Here is a 23619-nt window from a genome sequence, read left to right on the forward strand (position 1 = left end):
GCCGGCATGTAGTATTTGCTCAGCTGGTCCACCAAGTCCGCGTAGGAGACTTCAGTGATGGGCACTGGGCTGAACAACCCGACGGCTGCATCGTACACCGGGGGCCCGCTGATGTACAGCAGAGCGGCGGCCTTTGCTCGGTCGTCAGTGATTTTACTGACGAGGAGGAATCCCTCGACTTGGCCGAGGTGTGATTGCCATCTCTCGGGATGGCGGGTATCAAACTCCCTCACACGGCCGAAGTTTGCCATGTCGTCCGGTCCTGGGTTGCTCCGATGGAAGTTAAAACTTCCGTGACAGCTCTTGCCGGGAACTTCCTTCCTCGGCCGTGACTTCAGCTCCGGAGCGATCCCACCTTCGTCGCCAGTGAAGTAGCCGAAGGACCACTCGGGACGACAGGCTAGTAACAACAGGTTTATTTAAGAGCAAGGCGAACATAGAATAACTTGTCTGGCTTTTATAGCCGGCAGCTGGTAGCGAGGACCAATCAGAGGTGTTTATTTTGGCGCCGTGTCAGGCAGGGACCAATCCGCGTCGTCTTTCGTTGACAGCTCCGGCTTCCGCGTGGCTTGGTGTTTTGACAGCCGCGAGCTGTCAGTGGTCGCGCCTGCGCTGTGCGGTGGATGCTTTGACAGCTCAGGCTTCCCCATAGTCCGGAGTTTGACAGCCGCGAGCTGTCAGTGGTGGCGCCTGCGCTGTGCGGGGAACTTTGACAGCTGTCAAAGTTCCCGCGTGTTTTTCTGTCAGGAGGCTTTTAGTTTATACACTTTGCTGCTGCAGGATTGTTTGAACTGTTAACATATATACATATCTATTACGGGACTGTTTACATATATAACACACAATGTATCCCTGAAAGTAAGACCTACCCTCAAATAAGCCCGAGCTTGATTTTTGGGGGTAGGCCTAATATAAGCCCTACCCTAGTTTCGGGGTGAGGCACATGCCTAAAAATCAAGCTAGGGTGGAAGTGGGGAAGGTGTAGCTTACCATTGCAGCCAGGCCTCCCAGAGATGGACACTTGCCTCTCCAGCCCACTACAGATTAGCTCAGTTCTTGGCTGCAGAGGCCTTCCGGAAAGGCCTCTGATTGTGAAACGCAGGCCAGAGTTCCATTCTCAGCTGCAGAATGAAGCTGCTTCTTCGGCCACAGAAGAAGTGGGCCATCTGGGCGGAGCTGTTGATGCTGCCGCCATGAGTGAATGGAAAATACACACCCCAGAAATAAGACCTGGTGCCTCTTTTGGAGGAAAAAAAATAAAAAAAGATTGGGTGTTATTTTCAGGGAAACACAGCCGCTACATGATAACATGATAACCTCTTGTTCTGGCAATAACAATGTACTTTTAATCTTGTTGCCCTTAAAAGATACCCTTACTGCACATCTGGAGTATTGCTGCATGCTATCCTTACAGCTTTAGATGCAACATTTAAAAGGCTGCAATGAACTTTCACACCTGCCCAACAGTATCCACTATTATACTGAGCCTCCTTCACATTCAGCATATACAACATTCAGGTTACTGGATCAGACAGGCTAAAGAACCAAGTCTTTTCAATTACATTTCCATTTACAGACTTAACTTTTGACTTGGAATCAACTAAACATTTTTCTCTCCAAATTCTAGAAGGTCTGGATTTTAATCTGGGCTAACTGCAGGGGATACAGAACCAAACCACTTGGAAGAAAACAGCAGCTGAATCAGAATCCTCATGCAGAAATCCTTTCGTTCTGGTGTCTACAAAAAGACTGAAATTTTTCCATGGCTTTTCAGGGTCCCCTACCCCTTCTAAATCATTTCAGTGTTGCTGATTAAGTTTAAGGATGCCTAAGACATTGTGCTGTTAGTAGGCCTAAAGATGTACTATGGAGTTTTTGAGAAATGTGAGTGATAACATGTTGAAATCACTGCACAGCTTTACTGTCATAAAGGAAAAATATGTAGATCTGGCTGACTCCCAACGGGAAGATGAGCTGCATGGTTTTGTAGTGTTTGAAGGCATTAATGTTAAATTTGCCCAGTGGGAAGACTAGTTAAAGGAAAAATTACAGTATTTCAAGCATGAAAAATTAGCCTCTGCTGCACATCATCACCCTCTGTTCTCAAGTAAACATTATTAGACCTTCCTCCTGGTTGCATTTCTGCAGCCAGAGGTAAATAGCCAGCATACATTATTTTAGGATTCAAATAAGCACAAAATATTCCATTAAAATGCATTGCTATTGTAAAGGTAAGACAAAAACAAAAAGCATTTTCTGTATAAAAATATACACTTGCAAAACTCCCTAAAGCATCCCCAAGTAAAATGCCAAATCTATTCATTCCATTGTCTCTTTTATAAGGGCTTGGGTGTGAAATATAAAACAATGCTCAAATAGCTTTATAAGGGGCTGAGCAATAAAATAAAACAAGACCAGCCTGCATTAAAGTGTAAACGCTAGGGAAAAGTTACAATTCATTAGCTCTACTCTGACAAATTAAAGTCCTGTGTGAATATTGATCCTGAATATTTTTAACAAAATAGCTGAAAAGCAGACTAAATCCAGAGGTAAAGACTGCAAACTTTATTTGATTTGGAAGGGAAATAGCTTAAAAAGAAAGAAGAAAAAAGACTGAAAAGCAACCTTTAGATAGAGCTTAGCAGAAGAGGATTAGGATTTAAAATGATAGCATAATGCAGGTCATTACAGTAAGAAGCCCACATCAAAAAAGACAGATTGGCTTCATTTAATTGCTAGGCAAAATGAATGCAAAACTGCTCTATTGTATTTGCATCCTGGGCCCGCCTTCTAATAAGTACTGAATTGTCCCCATTGTGCAAAAGACACCCATGTATGTGAGATAGGGAAGATTAGAAGAGTGGGCAAGGAAGAATGCAAATATTTCATTTTTACTCACAGCTTACCTTCTGAATATTTTCCATAAATCAGTTGCTCTGTTTGCTTCCAGGTAAGTATCAGGTAAGATATCTTATATAGGAGATATCTATGTATCCAAGTACCACTCTCTCTACTGGCACTTTGAAGTATCAATATGCATATATCTGGACACAAGCTTTCCTGAGACTCCAACTAAAATCTCAACTATTGGCCATGTATGAATAGCACTTAGACTTATATATACTTCACAGTGCTTTACAGCTATCTCTAAACTGTTTACAGAGTCAGAATGTTGCCCCAAACAATTCGGATCCTTATTTTACTGACCTCAGAAGGATGGAAGGCTGAGTCAATCTTGAACTGGTCAGAATCGAACTCCTGGTAGTGAGCAGTGAGTTAGCCTGCAATACTGCAGTGATGGGCAGTGATTAATATTTATGTGTTACTTATATGTAAGGGTGTAGGTCTATACATATGTTGTATATAGTATGTTTAAATATGTGTTATGCATGTGTACACTCTGAGAGCAAGCAACTAAATTTCATTTTTAATGTGTGCCATTGTGCCCACAGTAAAAAATGACAGTAAAGGTCTGTCTGTCTGTCTGTCTGTCTGTCTGTCTGTCTGTCTATCTATCTATCTATCTATCTATCTATCTATCTATCTATCTATCTATCTATCTATCTATCTATCTAATCACTGCACCACCATGGCTCCTTTACCGGAATGAATATGCTGCTAAATAAATTATTTGTAAATAAACTAACTGGAAGAAAAACTGACCATTCTAGTTTGCCTGGAAAAGGTGGGGGGTTGTAAATGGGATAGCTGCCTAACTTGGCACCCTATGGCTGGGTCAATGGATTTTTATTTATTTTATTTTATTTTTGCCAAGGGAGATGTATCTAAGTCGGGGAATTTTAACTTGACCCTCACCCAAATTCTCCTTCACAGCCTTTGTGGTGGAAGTGATGGTGGTGGTTAGATTTTTATCCCACCTTCTAATTTTTTTGTTCATTTTATTCATTTACATCCCACCTTTATTATTATTTTTATAAACAACTCAAGGCTGAGAACATAACTAATATTCTTTCCTCCTCTCATTTTTTCCCCACAACAACCCTGTGAGATGAGTTGGGCTGAGTGTAAGTGACTGTTCTGGTTTCTAGACCAGCATCTTAACCAGTATATCACAATGGTTCTCTTTTTAATATATTTTGATCAGCTTAAGGTCGTGTTAGTCATCTCAACACAGTCATTCAGAGGTTGTCCCACTAGTCTCCTGACTTACTCTACTCCCTAAGGCAGGTCTGCTTAACTTATAGAAGAGAAAGGGCCATATGAATAAATTAAAAGTCAAGAGATGCAAAGGAATATCTGGCATCTTGATCAGTTGTTTAGCAGTTTGTAGAGCAGCAACAGTGTTGGAACTGATGGTGGGGCTTGGAGACACTGAAGGTACTTGGCAGTACATCTTTCAGGGCAGCAGTTGCTAATGTATTGGCCTTTGAAAAAAGGCACATGGGCCGCACAATATTGGTGGCACTGAAGTCATACGTGGGTCTATGAGACTAATGCCATCATCAACAGAGTTGTAACAAGAATCACATTTTCAACCGCAGTATTCAAATTATGAAAAGTCTTATCTAGAGAAATGTCTTTGGTGCTAAGTGCCTTGTTTTGGGGTCTCTAGACAAAGACATTGTTATTCTCAGCAGAGACTATGAACTAACTGATAGGAAGTCGTTGTTTCTGCATATATTTGGCAGCTATTTTCTTTATTCAATAGTCTTTTTGTTCTGATTACTGTTTGTAACATTTTCTTCTGTGCCACCCCAGTAAAGTTCTAGAATGGTACCTAATATTAGTTTACAAATATACAAACATGAAAAATGTAAATCATCATTAAGGTAAAGGTAAAGGTTTCCCCGCACATGTGTGCTAGTCGTTTCCGACTCTAAGGGCCAGTGCTTATCTCCGTTTCAAAGCCGAAAAGCCAGCGCTTGTCCGAGGACGTCTCCGTGGTCATGTGGCTGGCATGACTAGACACCAAAGGTGCACGGAATGCTGTTACCTTCCCACCGGAGTGGTCCCTATGTTTCTACTTGCATTTTTACATGCTTTCGAACTGCTAGGTTGGCAGAAGCTGGGACAAGTAACAGGCGCTCACTCTGCTACGCGGCACTTGGGATTTGACCTGCCAAACTGCCGACCTTCTGATCGACAAGCTCAGCATCCTAACCCACTGAGCCACCGCGTCCCTTAAATGATCATTAGATGGCAATAAAGAAATATAAAGTACCTAGATTTTGTACCCTTAATACTGTCTGTAATCCGAATTCCAAACAGCTTTGCAGTATTAGATATATTGCCAGTTAAGTGGAGAAGTGCAAGGAAGGTCTGATTGTTGGATAGGACAATAAAGTGGAGGAATATAGCAGTTATCTATAAATACTGTACACTGCAATGAGAGTTGCTCCCCAAACTCCTTCATTTTAATTTTGTTCAGAAAGCTTTTTCACAGTCTAGAAAACCTAATTGCAAATGCTCTTAGCACAGCAGTAAATGACGAGGTAACATTAATTGTGCTCACTGTCCTATGGAAACCTGGCAGGCTCCTCACCCTTCTAGCCTACCGGGAGGTTTTTCCCCCAGCCATTGAGACAAGGTAAGGTTGGAACCCAGTGATTTATATTTTGTGTATTGGGCAGTGTTGTTTTAGATAACTGGCAGCTGACTTTTAAGTGCTGATTTAATTGCTTCTTTTGTTTTTCTTGCTGTTGGTTTGAATCCTCCATAATTATGGCATATGAGATGGAAGGCCATATAAGTCAAATGAACAAACAAACGAATGAATGAATAAATGTATTCCTAGGGAAATTTTACAGAAGAAAAAGTGGCAACTATCTATATTCCTTTTCTCTCATACACAGTATATCTCAAAAGAGCTAAGAAAGGCTTCTCCATGTGCATGGAACTGCCCTTCAAATGTGGTCACATTTATTGGGAATCCAAGAGTTAAAATCCCAAAAGAATTGAGGGGCATGGTAGATACTGTAGTAGTTCATAAACCAATAATTAATACTTATGTGGTTGACCCCGATAAAGGCACATTTTGTTCACTTAGAATAAACTTATTTTCCCCAACAAAATTTGAAATATGAATTGTTTAAATTTAAAAAATTATATCAGAGCTAAACGTGGGACTGTTCTTTAAAGGAAACATGGATGGTTTTGAACAGAGAGGTTAAAAGCAAGAAGATCTCAGTATAGCAGCCTGTAATTAAGAAATCATGTTATTTTTTTTTAAAAAAAAATTCAGATATGAGCATTCCAAAGAGCTCAAGGTTACCATTATAGCCACCAGTGAGGAACTAGAATTTACTCAATCTTTAGAGACAGAAAAAGGTCAGGCTAAAAAGCTGGAGTTACAGAACATATATATAGTTCTGTATATATACATATACAGAACAAATATAGTTCTGTAACTAAAAGAACTAAATAGTGAGACAATATGTATATATATATACACAGAACCAGGATGCTCTCCATTTAAAGAAATATCCACTAGAGAAGCAACAGTGTTTTTTTTTATTTTCTTGCTACATAAACATTAGTGTCATTTTGGAATAATAAATAGGCAGACCTGAATGCCAGAAATCTAAGGAGAATCTAGAGAGAAGGCTGAATACCAAAAATTCTATTAGGACATTATAATCTCATCCATTCCCCAAACTAAGTAAAAGAGCCTCGTGACAAGATTTGCATATTGCAGGCTTCAAGATAGGGCTTTTTATGTGGTTGCTATAAGATAATTGTATCTTTTTTTAAAGGCCTTCTGGTAATGTTTTGCTGGGAGGTAAAGAGATTTGTAGAAACAGAGTATCGAAATATGTAATTGCCCCCACCTCTTTCTAAATGCTTGAGATTTGGAAATAAGCAGGGCTTTTTTTCTCATAGAACGCTCAGAACGGAGTTCCGGCACCTTTTTTGGATGGAACCTTATAGGGTAGGCAAAGCGGGTTGTATGACATGTGTGAGTTCTGGCATCTTTTTCTTTTACAAAAAAAGCACTGGAAATAAGAATCACTGGGATTACCCTCTTGTAGTAAGAAATATGTAAATATGTCATATGAACATCCCCTCCATGCCTGGAGTATCTTAATGCATTTAACATGCAAGAAGCAGTGATATTCTCCACCTCCCTCTTTTAACATCTTCTTTTTAATAGTTTCAAAACAGTGAGGTCCTGGGAAATAATGTTGCAGCACTTCTAAATTTCTCAGTTTAATCAGTGTTACTTCAAGACTAGCCTCCACAAAATGTGGCGTCCCATTTTCTCATTTTTATTTGCAAAGAAAAAGATCACCCAAAATGATTAAAGGGCTGAGGCAGCTCTCTATTAGAAAAGATGACAGCAGTTGTGGGCATTGATTGCATACTTAGCTTGGAATACAAATAGATAAAGATACATAATGTCACATCTGGCATGATTTTCTGGAATCTCTTCAGGGAATAGAATAGAAAAGTATATCTATCTGAGTATCTTATGATACTATCTTTTATATTGTATTTACTTCATTATAATTAATGATTTTGTAGTATTATTTATTATATTTATATTACCATTATATATTATCTACTTCTTATTCTTATTATTATGATGATAAAACTTTTATTCATAAAACATGGAACTCAGTCAATTGAACACTCAAATTGACTGGCATTAATGGTTGACATGGGTTGCTGCCAGCGTCCTAGGTATCAACCAGGTATCTCCTTAAAATGTAAGATGTTCCGAGTAGTGCAGGTTTTTTGTAGCTTTGCTGGAGTTATTGTAAGAAGCTGCAATTTCTTGATGCATTTTGTAAAGTTTTTGATATTATTATTATTATTATTATTATTATTATTATTATTATTATTATTATTGCTATCTTTTTCTCCCACATTTCTTATATACATAACTCAAAATGGTGAACATACTTAATACTGCTATCTCCTATTTTTGGTAGAACACAACCTCTGTTGTGCTTAAAGCGATCTGTAAGTTCCCTACATAAATAACGAATGAGGGGGGAAAAAATTTGTCTCCTCTCTTACAATATAGGTCATGCACTGAAACTATATGCAGGGAAATTCAGAAGAAACTGAGAAAAATCCTTCCCCCCCCCCCCATGATACAGCACACGAGTTGAAATACAGAATTCATTGCTAGAAGTTCTGGCTTGGGTGAATTTACAAGGCAAGAGAAGAGGTTCATGAAGGTTCAATCTATCAGTGCTCTGTGGATTTCCCAAATGTATCTAGCGGACAATTGTATGACACGGAGTGGTGGGCTGGGTGGGCTTTTCATGTTCTTATCTCTTGTCAGCAACTTTCTTAATTAAGATAGTCTACTGTCAAACTCTGTTTTTAGATTATATTAAAAAATGAAATTTTGAAAAAGAAACTTGGGAACTTTCAGAAGATGTAAGTGGGGAAAAAAATTAAAATCATAGTAGTCTAGATGGCCATATATTATGAGGAGGAGGAGGAGGAGGAGGAGGAGGAGGAGGAGGAGGAGGAGGAGGAGAATTCATCAGTCAGATTGGATTTGGCATTTTTGTCTACCTTTTATTATTATTAGCTTTTTGTCCCACATTTCTTATATACATAATTTAAAATGATGAATATATTTAACATTGCTATTTCCTTTTTTTGGCAGAGCAACAACCGTGTGAGTTGGGTTGGGCTGAGAGACAGCGGCTAACCCAAAACCATCCAGCTGGTTTTCATGCTTAAAGGAGACCTAGAAGAACCCACAATTTCCTGATTTCTAGGCTAGCACCTTCACCATTACACCAAACTGGCACTCTCTAATATGGTGTAAAAGCCAAATAATCAATTCAGTTTCTCTCATTTTAACTGTTGAAAAGAAACATACCAAGTAAGGAGTTCAAAAATCCATAAGAGATACTAAATGCCCCTATATCTCTTATGAAAACAAAGCTTTGCAAAATGGCCATTTAAATTCTCTATTTTATTCAAGTGAAGAAAAAAAAGTGGGATTTCTTTCATCTATTTTTCCCAGAGTAGTTTAATGTTTAATTTACATAAGGCAAAATAAGGACAAACATGACAAAAAATATCCCAATAAAATACATTCAATGTTTTGTGTCTCCTCCTCTTTTGTTTTTTTAATTTCTGATAGCTGAATGGAACAAATAAATGGAAAAAGGGACTATAAAATAAAGAGAGTCTTCCCCCCCCCCACAGCTATTGAAAAAAATGTGATCTTCATCCATTGGGGGGAAAATCCAGTAATCTAGTCATGGAGGGAGATGACTGGTCTTTTCTTCCATCACACACACACACACACACACACACACACACACACACACACACAGAAAACCTCTGGGAATACAATTGTAGGAAAGCAGGTGAAGGCTTCTCTTTGCACCTTCCCTAATCCATCAGAGTCAATTATCTGGCTCAAAGAAATTCAAACTTCTGGTTCTTTTCCCAAATGAGAACTCTCAGATATTCTACAAAAGAAAAGGAAAAAGTTGCAACTGGTCATATTTAGAAGACAACATGGGTATTAACAGATGGTATAATAGTAAGTGCTATGAAATTATCTCCATCTCCCACATAAGTCACATTCATAAGATTCAGCATGCTTATAATCAAACTCTAAGTTGATTAGAGCTTGATTCATTTGGCCTTAAAATGTTGTGCACCTTCCAATCATTTAAATAATCTTAATATTTCATTCCTGAATTTATATCAGCATAAGGACTGCTCTGTAGAATTACGACAACAGCTCAAAGCATTTCCTACATACTGTCTCCAAAGGCTATATGAATTGGGCCAGTATTTTTAACCATCAATTATAAATGACAAATGAGGATTTTAGCTAACATTTTACCTAAAGCTACACCTCACGTATCTGGGTGAAATAAGAAGTCTTATACCAGAGATTTTCCAACTCAGAACTTATTTTCTTAACCACTGTAGAAATAAATGAATGGACCCCAATATATAATCATTAGTAACATGCTTTCAAGGAGTATGAACAGTCTTTTAAACAGGTAAACTAGCATCTCTTCTCTGTCACTGCTGCTAAACTAAAATGTGTACCTATAGATAAGAATATAAACTGTCTCCCTATGAATTCCCTCACAGAGATGAATTTCTGAGTATTAAGAGAGCGGTCCTTTATTTTCACAAGCAAGGCCATGACAATCTTCATAAAGATGGATAAAGCTTAACAATATGTCTCAACAAATAATATGATGAATTCAGAGTCTAGCTAAGCTAACATCCAAAGATAGTAAGAGCTCTACCTAATGATAGTCAAGTACTTCAGGTTATCCTGCTAGCTATATTCCATCTAATTGTCCCCGACATTTTCTATAATGGTCTACAGTCCTTTATTATTGTTTGTAGAATTTTCATGACAGCAGGTTTGTAAGACCCAAAGGCAAAATTCATATTCAATGGATTAGTACAATAAAATACTGAATGCTTTGTTGTAACCTCAGTGGCCACATCATAAGACAGTTATGCTGTCTGGACTTATGAAACCAACAATAATGACAACATAGTTAAGAGTTCAATTGCATAAGAGGAAATGTTGATGTATCTGTAATTTACTTCAGTCCAAATAATTAAAATGATAAAAAGTGTCCTTTCCTTACACTAAAAATATTCAAATACATACTTATAACTCACTGATTTTCTTTTTTTAAAAAAAAACAACCAGCAAAGTTAGAATTACATTCAAAGCCAATCAACAATACTTTCTTCAGTCCTTAAACAAACAACACAGCCTCAAAACTTGTGGAAACTACTTGATATAAAAGTAACCAAATTGTGCTCAGAATGGAAAAAGGTGAAATTAATAGAATAAAGACCAGGAAATAGATGGCTGGAAGATCTCCAAGGTCCCTTCCAACTCTGTTATTCTGTATTCTGTCATACATTTGAGAGAGAAAAATAACAATATTAGGCCAAATTTGATTAAGAACAGTGGTCATACAGGTATTATATATTATTTCTGGTTCACACTTAGAAAATGTTTTCTTCCAGTTGTAGTTTCCAAATAATCCTTAAGAACAGGCTGAGGAATTGTGGGAGCTGAAGTCCACAAGTCATAAAAGGGCCAGGTTTGAAGACCCCTGGCATAAATTGTTCTACATTTAGGCAAGAAAAACAAAACGCACAGGTACAGTATAGATGGCACCTCGCTCAATAGTAGTAACTGTGAGAGGGATGTTGAAGTCCTAGTGGACAATCACTTAGATATGAAGCAGCAGTGTGTTGCAGCTGCCAAAAAAGCCAACACAGTTCTAGGCTGCATTAACAGAGGGATAGAATCAAGATCACATGAAGTGTTAATGCCACTTTACAATGCCTTTGTGATGCCACACTTGGAATACTGCATCCAGTTTTGGTCACCACGATGTAAAAAAGTTGTTGAGACTCTAGAAAGAGTGCAGAGAAGAGTAACAAAGATGATTAGGAGACTGGAGGCTAAAACATATTGTCAAGCCCCGCCAGCCAGCCACCCGCTCGGGCCTCGACAACGCCTCCGCCGACATGGGGAAGCGGCCCCTCCCTCCCCCAGAAGACCGCCGTCTCCTACACTCGCCTGCTGTCCCCGACCGCTGCAGCAAACGGCGTTGGAGCCGCCAGCCCCACCTATCCCTAGCCGAAGGACGCGGTGTCGGGCTCCCGCTGGCCAGCTGATGGGCGTGGCTTCGCCCGGTCGCCACGGGAAATGCCGGGGCTCCGCCACACAGCTGACTGGCGTGCCCGCTACCAGGCAGCCGGCGGATGCGCACTCGCCTCGCCGACGAGGACGGCTCCAGGCGCCCGTTGGGCTGGTGGGCGCATCTACCCTGGCTCTTCCGACACCTCGGCGGCGGGACCCAGAGCTGCAGGCTGCGCCTGCGCCCGGGCCCCGGGAACACCGCCGTTTGTCTGCCTGCCGGCCGGCAGGCTCCACACCAACGGAGCACCTTGCAGGAACGCAACCGCAGCCTGAGCTGGAACGGGCAGGAGGCGACGGAGAACTGGCCGGACGGCCAGACCTGCCACTGACAGCCATAGACGGGGGTGTAGCCGTACCTGCGCTGCCTCCCTCTCTCGCTGAGTGCTCGGACGGATTCGGGGGGGAACCTGCAGTTGCAAAGCCAGAACGGACTGGAGCGCATATGGGGGCGGAAGGACAGGCCTTACCTGGGAGGGGGCTCGGCGGGCCGCAGCGGTGCATGCGGTGGGTGGTGGCTATGCAGGGTGATGGGTGGGGCTTTTATGGGGAGGCGGGCGGATGCCAGTTTGCTTTGAAGGGGTGGGGTTAGGGTGTAGCAGCACGATAAAAGAGCGTTGAGGCTGGGTGCCTCAACGCTGACTTTACCACGGTTTGATCTGTGTGAGTATTAAACCTGGTCACCCGTACTTTTGGAGTGCTTGTGTTTCTTCGCAGAGGACATCGTGACACATATAAGGAATGGTTGCTGGAATTGGTTATGTCTAGTTTAATGAAGAGAAAGATGAGGGGGGACATGATAGCAGTGTTCCAATATCTCATGGGCTGCCACAAAAGTCAAGCTATTCTCCAAAGCACCTGAGGGCAGGACAAGAAGCAACAGATGGAAACTAATCAAGGAGAGAAGCAACCTAGAAGAAATTTCCTGACAGTTGGAACAATTATTCAGTGGGACAACTTGCCACCAGAAGTTGTGAATGCTCCAACACTGTGCCCACCCCATTGCCGGTAATGGGAAAAAAGTCACAATACGTCATGACACGCCATGTGATGTCACGCATTTGACATCTGTGGACTAGAAGATTTCCAAGGTTCCTTCCAACTATTCTATTCTATTCTATTCTATTCTATTCTATTCTATTCTATTCTATTCTATTCTACTATTCTATTCTATTCTATTCTATTCTATTCTATTCTATTCTATTCTATTCTATTCTATTCTACTATTCTATTCTATTCTATTCTATTCTATTCTATTCTATTCTATTCTATACAAATTACTTTGCTTAACCATGTTTTGCCGAATATAGCCAAGGTTGGCTGGCTTCATCTATTAGGCTAAGACAAAATACATTAAGTCTTAGTGTAATGCTACCTAATGTGTAAATGTTGGCAGGCTTTTTAAATGGTCTGGAAACCACTTTAGTATAGAATTCAGCTACCAGAATTCTGTCTGGGGCAATATGTCATATGAGTCCTTAAAAACCTTCATTGACTATCTTTCTATTCTGAATCCAATTCTACATGCCAGCATTTAATTTAAATGGCTTGGGACCAAAGTACCTCTTCTATGAGCATCAGCCTAGATAAGTCTGGTCTAGATTTAATGCTGAACATTAATTCATCATTTTTATTTCATTCAATAAAATAGTTAAATGGTTCAGGAAGTAGACGTGGTAGTTCCAAGCAAAGAATTAAAAGAAAACATAAATGGGTACAGCACTAAAACACCCGTTTTACTGTTTGGTGGTTTTGCTGAAGAATTGAACACAAGCAAACATGACAGAAGTACAGTGATGCTCATTATTTGGGAATTGTACAAAGGAAAGAGATAAACAGAAAGCCGGTTAAGATATTGTAAATGTTTATTTAAACATTTCTTTCTCAGGGGTGATTTATTATTGGAAGAACCTGCTTTCGTGCTGATGGAGAGCTATTTTTTCCATTGTTCCTTATGAATCTTCTCAGAATTTGATCTTGTTTGATTCATAATAGGATAATGGAAAATGGTTTCAAGTATTCCATTACCTAAGTGTCTATGGAGATTCTCAGTCATCCATCTCAGTTTGAGATGCAGACAACACAAACTCATTCCCAACAGCCTGGGCCTGTGTTCAACAGTGAAGGGACACAGGGCAGAAAATGTCCTGCAGAAAGCACAGCTCGACAACACAGCCCTTTCAGCAGTTCCAAGAAGGCCCCACACCCATTTGCACTACTCAGGTGATCCTGAGGACACAGACAATCCTCCAAGTGGCCTCAACGACTCTCCAAAAGAATGCAAACTACCAGCTGTCTGCAAGGAATACTGTATAAATCCTTCCATTCCCCACTACCCAGTCAGAGATGAAGAAGCTTCTTGGATGAGAAGTGAAAGGTCTTCAAAGAAAAAACAAGAAAGTCCAGTTGCCTCTTGAAAAAAAAATCACCTTTGGGATATCCATACCTAAGGCACTAAAAGCTTTTATTAGAATTTTGAACTGGGCCCAGAAACCTATGGGAAGTCACTCCTAGGCATACAACACCGGTGTTATTTGGGCATAGCAGTTCCTTCCCACCAGGCCACTGCATCTGCACTTTCAAAGGCCTCCTTGCAGCAGTCTGATCTCATGGTAACGAGGGCACAAATTGCCTCTAGCCCATTACCATTTTTTATTTATTTATTTTTATTTATTTGTTGTTTGGTCCAGACAGACGAATGACTCAGTGAGGGTTAACAGCAATAAGGTTTATTAATACACATATGTCAACTGACAACTGTCAAAATAACTCCGGCTTATATACTCGAACTGTTTGAACTGTATCCAATCCCAATCCCGGGTTTTCCCGCTTTTACAACATTAGCCAATAATTGCACCCGAATCTCCCGCTTCAAAGGAACCTTCTTTGCAACAAAGCTACTGACATAACATTTTTATTTTAATTCCATTTATATCCCGCCCTTCTCCGAAGACTCAGGGTGGCTTACAAGCTTAGCAGTAGCCTTCATTCTATGTATATGCCTGCTTATTAGGGCTTTCACACACACCCAAGCGGCATTATTACAAAGTCAGCTTAATTGCCCCCAACAATCTGGGTCCTCATTTTACCTACCTCGGAAGGATGGAAGGCTGAGTCAACCTTGAGCCTGGTGGGATGCGAACCTGCACTAATTGCAGGCAGCTGGTGTTACCTAAGGAGGCATTAGCCCACTGCTCCACCAAGGCTATATTTTCTCCTTTCTAATTTTGCAGCTACAGTCCCTTGTATGTTTACTTGAGAGTAAACTGTACTAAGAACAGTGTTGTTTAGTTTTGAATGTTTTAGTGTTAATAATGTTTCCCTACCATTGAAATGGTGGTCACAGAGATGATGAAGAAAAAGAGATGGGACAAGTAGGAAATGAGAAAATATGCCTGTTTCCAATTTTCTGTTTTTAATACCATTTATGAATATTGATGACAACGGTGGCAATTTAGGACTTTCTCCGGGGGGAGGGGGGGAGAGATCTATTTTTTTCACATTACCTAAATATATGTTCTCTCAAGTGCACATACATTCTCATTCGCGCACCAATTCACAACATGTGCTGAGGGAGGTTGGGTTCGTTTTCATTTTTACAGAACTAACTTTTAGATCTTATTAATTTATATTTATATTTTTTGCCTTTCTTCTGGAAGAAAAGGCCTCCCTGTTGTATCCCTCATGACAACTTTAATGGGGAGGAATGGGAAGAACATTTCCTTGCCAACATCAGAGCAAGGCGTCCTGGGTGAAGTTTGCTCTGGATGCATTTATCTGTTCCCTCTCCTGTTTGGTTATCATAGGACAAGAGTCTGTGTTTCCTTCTGTAGTGAGTTTATGTGTGAGAAAAGGGAAGAATGCATGCACATCCTGTGCATTTTTCTGCATAAATGATTTGGGATGGGCTTACCATGCTATTTCTGCCAATTCAATGATTTAGGAGTGCTATTCTGATGGCCAGGCCCTCTCCTCGCAATTGGCTTTGCATTCTTTACAGGCAACAGAAGAACATATTTCTTGTCCTAGCATAAAAAGGTAGAGTATGGCATAGCAAGTGCTGTGAACTATAGTAAGTCTAGGAAAACTAAGTGGAATAACATCAGAAAATGAGGCAGATTTGGTTACCAAATGAAGAAATCTACACATTTATATCATACAAAAATGGACCATCATGCATCCAGTTTTGGTCACCACAATGTAAAAAAGATGTTGAGACTCTAGAAAGAGCAACAAAGATGATCAGGGGACTGGAGGCTAAAACATATAAAGAATGGTTGCTGGAATTGGATATGACAAGTCTAATGAAGAGAAGGACTGGGAGTGACATGATAGCAGTGTTCCAATATCTCAGGGGCTGCCACAAAGATGAGGGAGTCAAGCTATTCTCCAAAGTACCTGAAGGCAGGACAAGAAGCAACAGATGGAAACTAACCAAGGAGAGAAACAACCTAGAACTAAGGAGAAATTTTCTGACAGTTAGACAATTAATCAGTGGAACAACCTGCCTTCAAAAGCTGTGAATGCTCCAACACTGGAGGTTTTTAAGTAGAGACTGGACAACCAGGGGGTTGGACCAGAAGATCTCCAAGATCCCTTCCAACTTTTATTATTATTATTATTATTATTAAAAACTTTTATTCATAAAACATGAAACTCAGTTAATTGAACACTCAAATTGACTGGCACTAATGGTTGACATGGGTTGCTGCCAGCATCCTAGGTATCAACCAGGTATCTCCTTAAAATGTAATATGTTCCGAGTAGCACAGTTTTTTGTAGCTTTTTGTATCATCATCATCATCATCATCATCATCATCATCATCATCATCATTATTATTATTATTGTTGTTGATTATATTTATATGCCGCCCTTCTCCCTATTAATATTACTATTACTATTATTTTCTGCTGCAATAAAGTATAATCGAAGTAAGGAAATTCACTTTTACACATCCTAACTATAATCAGGATTTTTCAGATGTAGCGCTCTAACGGATCAGGATAACTTTTTTTGGATTACTTTTCCCAAAGAAAATGAAGGATGCACAGTTTACATAATAACTGAATTAGTCCATCCTCAATTTTATGGACTCCCCTACAGACAGTGGATACAATGGGCAACATTTTAGTTTGGATTTCACCCCCCCCCCAAAAAAAAGGATGTTGTTTCCATAGCAATGCAAAACTATTGATGCAATTTACATCATTTCCATCAATTTACTTATTTATGTACTTACTTAAACTCAGGATGTAAATTGATTCAAATGGCATAATTATGACAATTATATAATTATGTAAATGACATAAATGACACTAATTATGCAGGTTTTAATTTAATGGGCATTCCAATGTATGCACCCATATTGGTTCATAAAACTCAAATGTTACTTTGTATTATAAGAGGATTTCTCCAACCTGGTGTCCTCCAGGTTTCCATTTCCATCATCCTTAGCCTGCACATCCCAAAGCTACAGATGAGAGTTGAAGTCCATTACATCCAAGGACACTGAATTGGAGAACACTAGAACAGAATAGGATAGGAATGAAATAAGGGGGACATTAGTACTACAGTTTTGGTTATTAATGATGAATGGAGATCACTTCAGTAACACCTCTGTATCACCTTAACAACTTTATATTCATATTTTTTAATGTATTGCTTTGGAATGATTTGCTCCAAGACATACACATGTGGCACAAGTAGTCCTCCATATCAATAAATATAAAACATAATTTTAAAGTATTCTGACTTACAAGATTCAGTGATACCCCAATCCAAGGTATCCAAGCACCAAGCTTGGAAGGTGACATCCCTTTTTTCTGCAATATGCAGGTGGAATATTCCAAAGATGTCCTACAAGCTTCTTCATTTTTGTTCTCCTGATATTAACAGTCCTAGATGTTACATGCTCAAATCTCTAGTTGATCTTAATGAATTGAAACAAAAACAGATAGTAACAATGCATCCCAGAAAAATGAATGTGACTATTCGCTCTTTCTGTTGGGAGATTTCTTTTTTCATTATAGCTAAATATTGTAACTGAAATTGATTACAGTGAAGTGGGTTAAGGTTGATGAGATTACTTTGACATAAATAACTAATGTAGAGTCTGAGAAAAGGAATGAAAAATAGGATTAATAAAGTTGGATTGGAAGCATGTTTTGCTGAATTGGGGGTCCTTATTGTGCTATATTTTGATAATATGGATAAATATGGATTCCCTTATCTAGATCACACTTTTGAACAACAGGAAACAAAACAAAATAGATTCTTTTATCTCAGTATTTGTTAAGTCTTGGCTGCCAATGTAGGTTCTTGAAAAAATCAAAGTAATTCCTCATTGTGTTTTGACAACAGGAAACAGGTTGTCTTATTATTTCAGAAAAAGTTATTTTCATTACCAGGTATCCATTCAATTTTCATGTTCTGTCATTGCAAAAAAGCATTATTAGTATAATCCTAGGTATATATGCTTAGAAGTAAGACCCTCTTAATTCAATCAGCCTCTAGAGTCTGACTTAAATAATGTATGTCTAGGGGCACCTAATATGGGACAAAAAATATGGGAATTGAACTCTGCATGCTTTGGAGTGAACAGCTTTCTTTTTGTTATTGGAATGGCTTCTTGAGGACAATTGTGGGCCATTCTAAAACTGCTCAGGGGGATAAGTGGAGTATTTGGAGGTGGACACACTTTGCATGGAAGACATCTTTAGACAGCTCTCTATTTTTGAATGCCATTGTTCAGTACAACAGTGAAAATGGGAATCTATTATCCTTATTTATAATATAAGCTGAAACATGATATATATTTTAAAGAACATTTTGCTTAGTCAAAAAAAAAGCTTCAAGAAATTCAGGGCAATAAATTCCACAGACTTTAACTTTAAAAAGCAACTTCTACAACCTATGTTTCAGTTTTGATTAAAGGCTTTACTTCTAAAATCTCATTCAAGGAATTATTTGTGTTTTAAGGGCGGATAATTGGATCCACAAATCCACTGATCCACAAAGATCTGAAATGTCACTGAAGTATGAGGGCTCAATTTTTTTTACCTCTTCTTCTTCCTTCTTCTTCCTTCCCTTCAAATCTAGCCCTAATGTATCTCTACAGATTTGGATTTAGGACTCAGTGGAAGGCCATCTGGGAAATTTGCGAAAGTCCAGTGGCCTTGAAGTAATGATGTGATACTCATTTTTTTAAATGGTACTTAGAATGATGGTAATACAGAACTACATGTAAACCACCAGAGGTCTATCAGTCTTCAGTATACAAAACCAATAGACATTTAACATAAACCGACCCTATAAATCAAATCTAAATAATCAATATTGCCTTACTGGATAGTTCAACACACTTCAACAAGTGGTTTAGGGAATCCCTCATGATCCCATAGCCTAGTGGGTCCGGGATATCTGAGGGAACACCTGCTGCTGGCATCAAGCTCCCTTCGTCCAGTGCACTCCCACAGGGAGGGACTTCTGAGGGTGCCGCCGGTAAAAGATTGCCGGCGGGTAACACCCAGGGGGAGGGCCTTCTCAGTGGGTGTGCCTGCCCTCTGGAACCAGCTGCCCGTGGAGCTTAGGACTGCCCACGACCTCCGTTCATTCCGCCGGGACCTGAAGACCTGGCTCTTCAAGCTCTCTGGCCCAGGCTGAGAATTTTAATTTTAATTTTAATTGGGGTTTTTTACTTTTTCAGGGACTGTTGTAATTATTTTTAATTGTTTTTAACTTTTGTATTTCGTGTTTTAAATACCCTGTAAACCGCCCTGAGTCCTACGGGAAAGGGCAGTATATAAATCCAATTAAATAAATAAATAAATAAATAAATAGTGCAGGAGTAGGCAACCTTGTCTCTTTTATGACTTGTGGACTTCAACTCCCAGAATTTCTGAGCCAGCATGGTATCTTGTGATGATCATTTTCTTCAGCCAGAACTCAACAGTCTGAAATACCATGCAACTGCATGTTTTGCTCTTTGCTAAAGAGATGCCAGTAAAGAGACAAAATGATGCTATTAAAGAGATTCACCACAAGGCAGTGTCTCCCTAAGTGTGCCTTTGTTTCTTCTTTTGATATATTTCTTCCAATTTTCCTCAGCTCAGAATATGGTATCATTCCTTTGTCACAAGAGAATGCGAACACATGGAGAACTCAAACAGGACTAATTTAGGAGTTCTTTCTCTTACAACAGGGACAAAAAAAATGGGTTAAGAGTGTCAAGATTGCCTTGGATTTGAGCCCAATACTTGCTGGTAATTACAGTGGTGCCTCTTGTGTGAATTACAGAGAGAGCACAGAGTACATATCATGAAAAAAGCATGAAGCACTTATTTCTGTCTTACATTTCAAGTCAGGAAGGCCTCCCAACTAACTGATAAGAAGAGAATAAGTGCAAGACATTATGTTCTACCTGATGCAAAGGAGAAAATGAAGTCTTCGCTCCTTCCGACGGGATCTTAAGACCTACTTGTTTGAACAAGCCGGCCTGGCCTGATGGGTTTTGGGTTTTATTACTGCTTTTAACATATTTTAACTTATTGTTTTAAGGTATTGGGCACTTTAATTTTTTCTTAATTTTTTGTATTCTTGTATTAGTATTTATTGCCCTGTTCACCGCCCTGAGTCCTTCGGGAGAAGGGCGGTATACAAATAAAATTATTATTATTATTATTATTATTATTATTATTATTATTATTATTATTATTATTATTATTATTATTATTATTATTATTATTATTATTATTATCCACATACAGAAGTTGATTGGAACTGTTCCCGAATGTTCCCTCAAGAGTGACATGCTGTAGGAAAGGGCCATACCAACCCAAAAGGCTATATATAGCTCTTCCCATTAATTCTTCATTTACAATTCCACCTGATCCCTACTCACTCTTCAAACGCTGTAGATCTGCAGGCTAAACTATGCCAGCAAGTGCCACATACACCGAATTAAACTAGTCTGTCAATTTGTCAATTCTGTTTTTCAAAAAATTAAAAAAAAACACCTCAGGTTAGTCCCAATCCATTTATGAGGGAATTTGCATATTTTGAACAGCTCTTAGCCAAAAAATAAACTTAACATAATTCCTAGTACACTCAACACCAGACCAATTCAACACATAGAGTCAATCCCAATATAGAAAGAACCATATTGTATTTGCCTGATGTGTTACTATTAAAATGAAGATAAAAGATGAAGAAACCCCAATGCATCACCACAAATATAGGCTGAATAATATGCACAAGGACTCATACCCAGTTTTAAGAATTATTCCCGCAAAGTCTCTACCTTGATCAAATCTGAAAATGTGGTTTGATAGAGAACTACTGATAAAACCTTAGAGAAGGTTTGCAAAGACTATTAACAAATTGTAAACTCAACCCAGGAAGAAAAAATAGCATGAGAAAGTTAAAATTATTGTGCCTGGATTTTCTTTGGTATAAGAGGGATGAAAAGGAAAATGCTATCAGCCTTTTGAAATCCTGTTACGAGAGCTTATCTAGCAGGCATGTATGAACTGCACCATCTTCCTTTATCAAGTTACAAATAGGTCCAAATCAGTCTAAGCTGGAGGGGGGGAGTTAAATTGAGTTTTCCACACCTTCACTATTTCCATTGCCTAAACGAGGGGTCTCCAACCTTTTTGTTTTGGTGGTCCAGTGGGAGAGGGATGGGCAGGTGCCTTATGCATGCATGCACAAATGTGAATGTGGCCACACCTGCGTGCGCTTGTACAAACAGGCTGCGATCATGTGCACCACACAAATAGGGCTGTGAGCATGCACGCAAGGCTCTCAGCAATGGTGGGGCATTTGTGAAGCTTGTGGTGCCGCCTCCTCCAGACTTGCGGTGATGCTACCACCAGCGTGAGAATTGCGCTGTGGCCCACTTGCCACTTGCAGCGCTGCCACCGTCAGCATAATACTAGCAGCGCTGCCGCTGACTGCACAACATTTGCGACAATGGTGGCATGAGGGGGGGTGAGCATGCGCATGTGCATGTGCACTGCCCAGCTACTGAGGCGGCCCGGTGGCCAAGAGATCGCAGCCCATAGGTTGGGGACCTCTGGCCTAAATACTTTAAATAGATTCAGGTAGTCCTCTACTTACAACTGTTCATTTAGTGGCCATTCAAAGTTACAGCAGCACTGAAAAAAACTGACTTACAATCATTTTTCACACTTCAGACCATTGCAGCATCCCCATGATTATGTGATCAAAATTCAGACGCTTGGCAACTTCTCACATTTATGACGATTGCTGTGTTTTAGGGTTATGTGATCCCCTTTTGTGACTTTCTGACAAGCAAAGTCAATGGGGAAGCCAGATTCACTTAACAATTGTGTTACTAACTTAACATCTGCAGTGATTCACTTAACAATTGTGGCAAAAAAAAGACATAAAAAGGGGGCAAAACTCACTTAACAAAGGTCTTGCTTAGCAACATAAAAGCTGGGCTCAATTGTGGTCATAAGTCGAGGACTACCTGTATTTCAGTTCCAATACACAACTGCTTCATCTGAACAACTTTGCATTCTTTAACATTTTTTATTTCTGACCGGTATTTATGGGGACTCCCTTGCAGAATTACATTTATGTTCCCCAGTAGCCCAGGGTACCTGGACAAGAAATATTTTTATAATCTTATTTTCCATATGTGATAGTTGTGGCCAATCAGTAGCTCGAAGTCTACAGAACACTACTCTAGAGCCATGCAATCTGTCAGAGATACCGATAACTTTGTCGAATTCTATGAACACAGTTATAGATTATATAAATTCTACTCTAATGAATGCCTCCATTTAAAATTACATTTATTGTAGCATGATAGACTTCTGTTGTGTTAATACAGCACAGCTTGTTTTTGAGGACCTTCTAGCATAATGACACTGTTTGAATGATCAAAATTTCTGTAGTTTAATTTAGAGCTTGTTCAAATATTTGATGCACCTTAGTTTAATAGATGTCGAGTCTTTGCTTAACATTCTGTGGATGATCTCTCTGCATCATGCATTTGTGCCAATTCTGTCTAAAAATTCTGTCTTTTAGGTTAAGGCAGTATTTTAGATTCTGTCCCTTTACTTAGTATAAAAAATACATTTCACCAGCAAGTTCCAGAACTTGTGGAACTCTCATGCAGCATAATTCAAGCTTTCAATGACTGCATTAATTCTTCTTTATAAAGCCCCTCTTCTTTGCTTTGTGTTCAGGACATGTAAGAAATGATGCAGCAAATCTGCAAATGGAACATTTCAATGAAAATCACTACTCATTTGCTTAGAAAGAGTACAAGCAGTACAAGTTGGCCTGACTAGCAAAAGCACTCTGAGCCCAAATGTTTGTTATGTCAATGAAGTAGGAAAAATAGCTTTTTTTTAATGGTGCTTTTTTTCTCTCCTGTGGGCAGCATTGTTGACATTTCCAGAAAGGTACTACAGAATTATGACTGATAAATATGTCAGCAAGAATTAAAATTTGCCTTTGCAGGAATCTCTCCCTCCTGTATCAAATGAGAATGTGAATCAAGTTCACCAGAGAAGTACATTTAAAATCTAAATTGGCATTTTTTGAAAGCTCATGAAAGGAAGTGGAGACTTTTTCATTACATAGGAATGTGGAACATACTTTCTTTTGGTTTCTGATCCTTGATCCTTGCTGTCCCTGTCTTTTATTTTCCTCTCTGTGCAAAACTGTCCCAACATTTGTGACTATAAGTATTTTTACAATTACTCAGGCAGTTTTTTTACAGATGTCCACAAGATGTCAACAAATTACCTGATGTGATGTGTTTGTTTGGCATTATACCTTCTGTGTTTTCCACTTTCCTGTGACATACTCTCATTATGTGTGCTTAAATGCCCAGAGGAAGAAGACAGATTCATCCAGGTAAATAAATAAGGTGATCAATGGGAGTCAGAAAATAGCATATGTGATTAGTCTGCCTAGTTTTGCTGTGCTTCCTTGCAATAATAATCAC

This window comes from Vipera ursinii (genome assembly GCF_947247035.1).
Source record: "Vipera ursinii genome assembly, chromosome: 3".
NCBI classification, from domain to species: Eukaryota; Metazoa; Chordata; class Lepidosauria; order Squamata; family Viperidae; genus Vipera; species Vipera ursinii.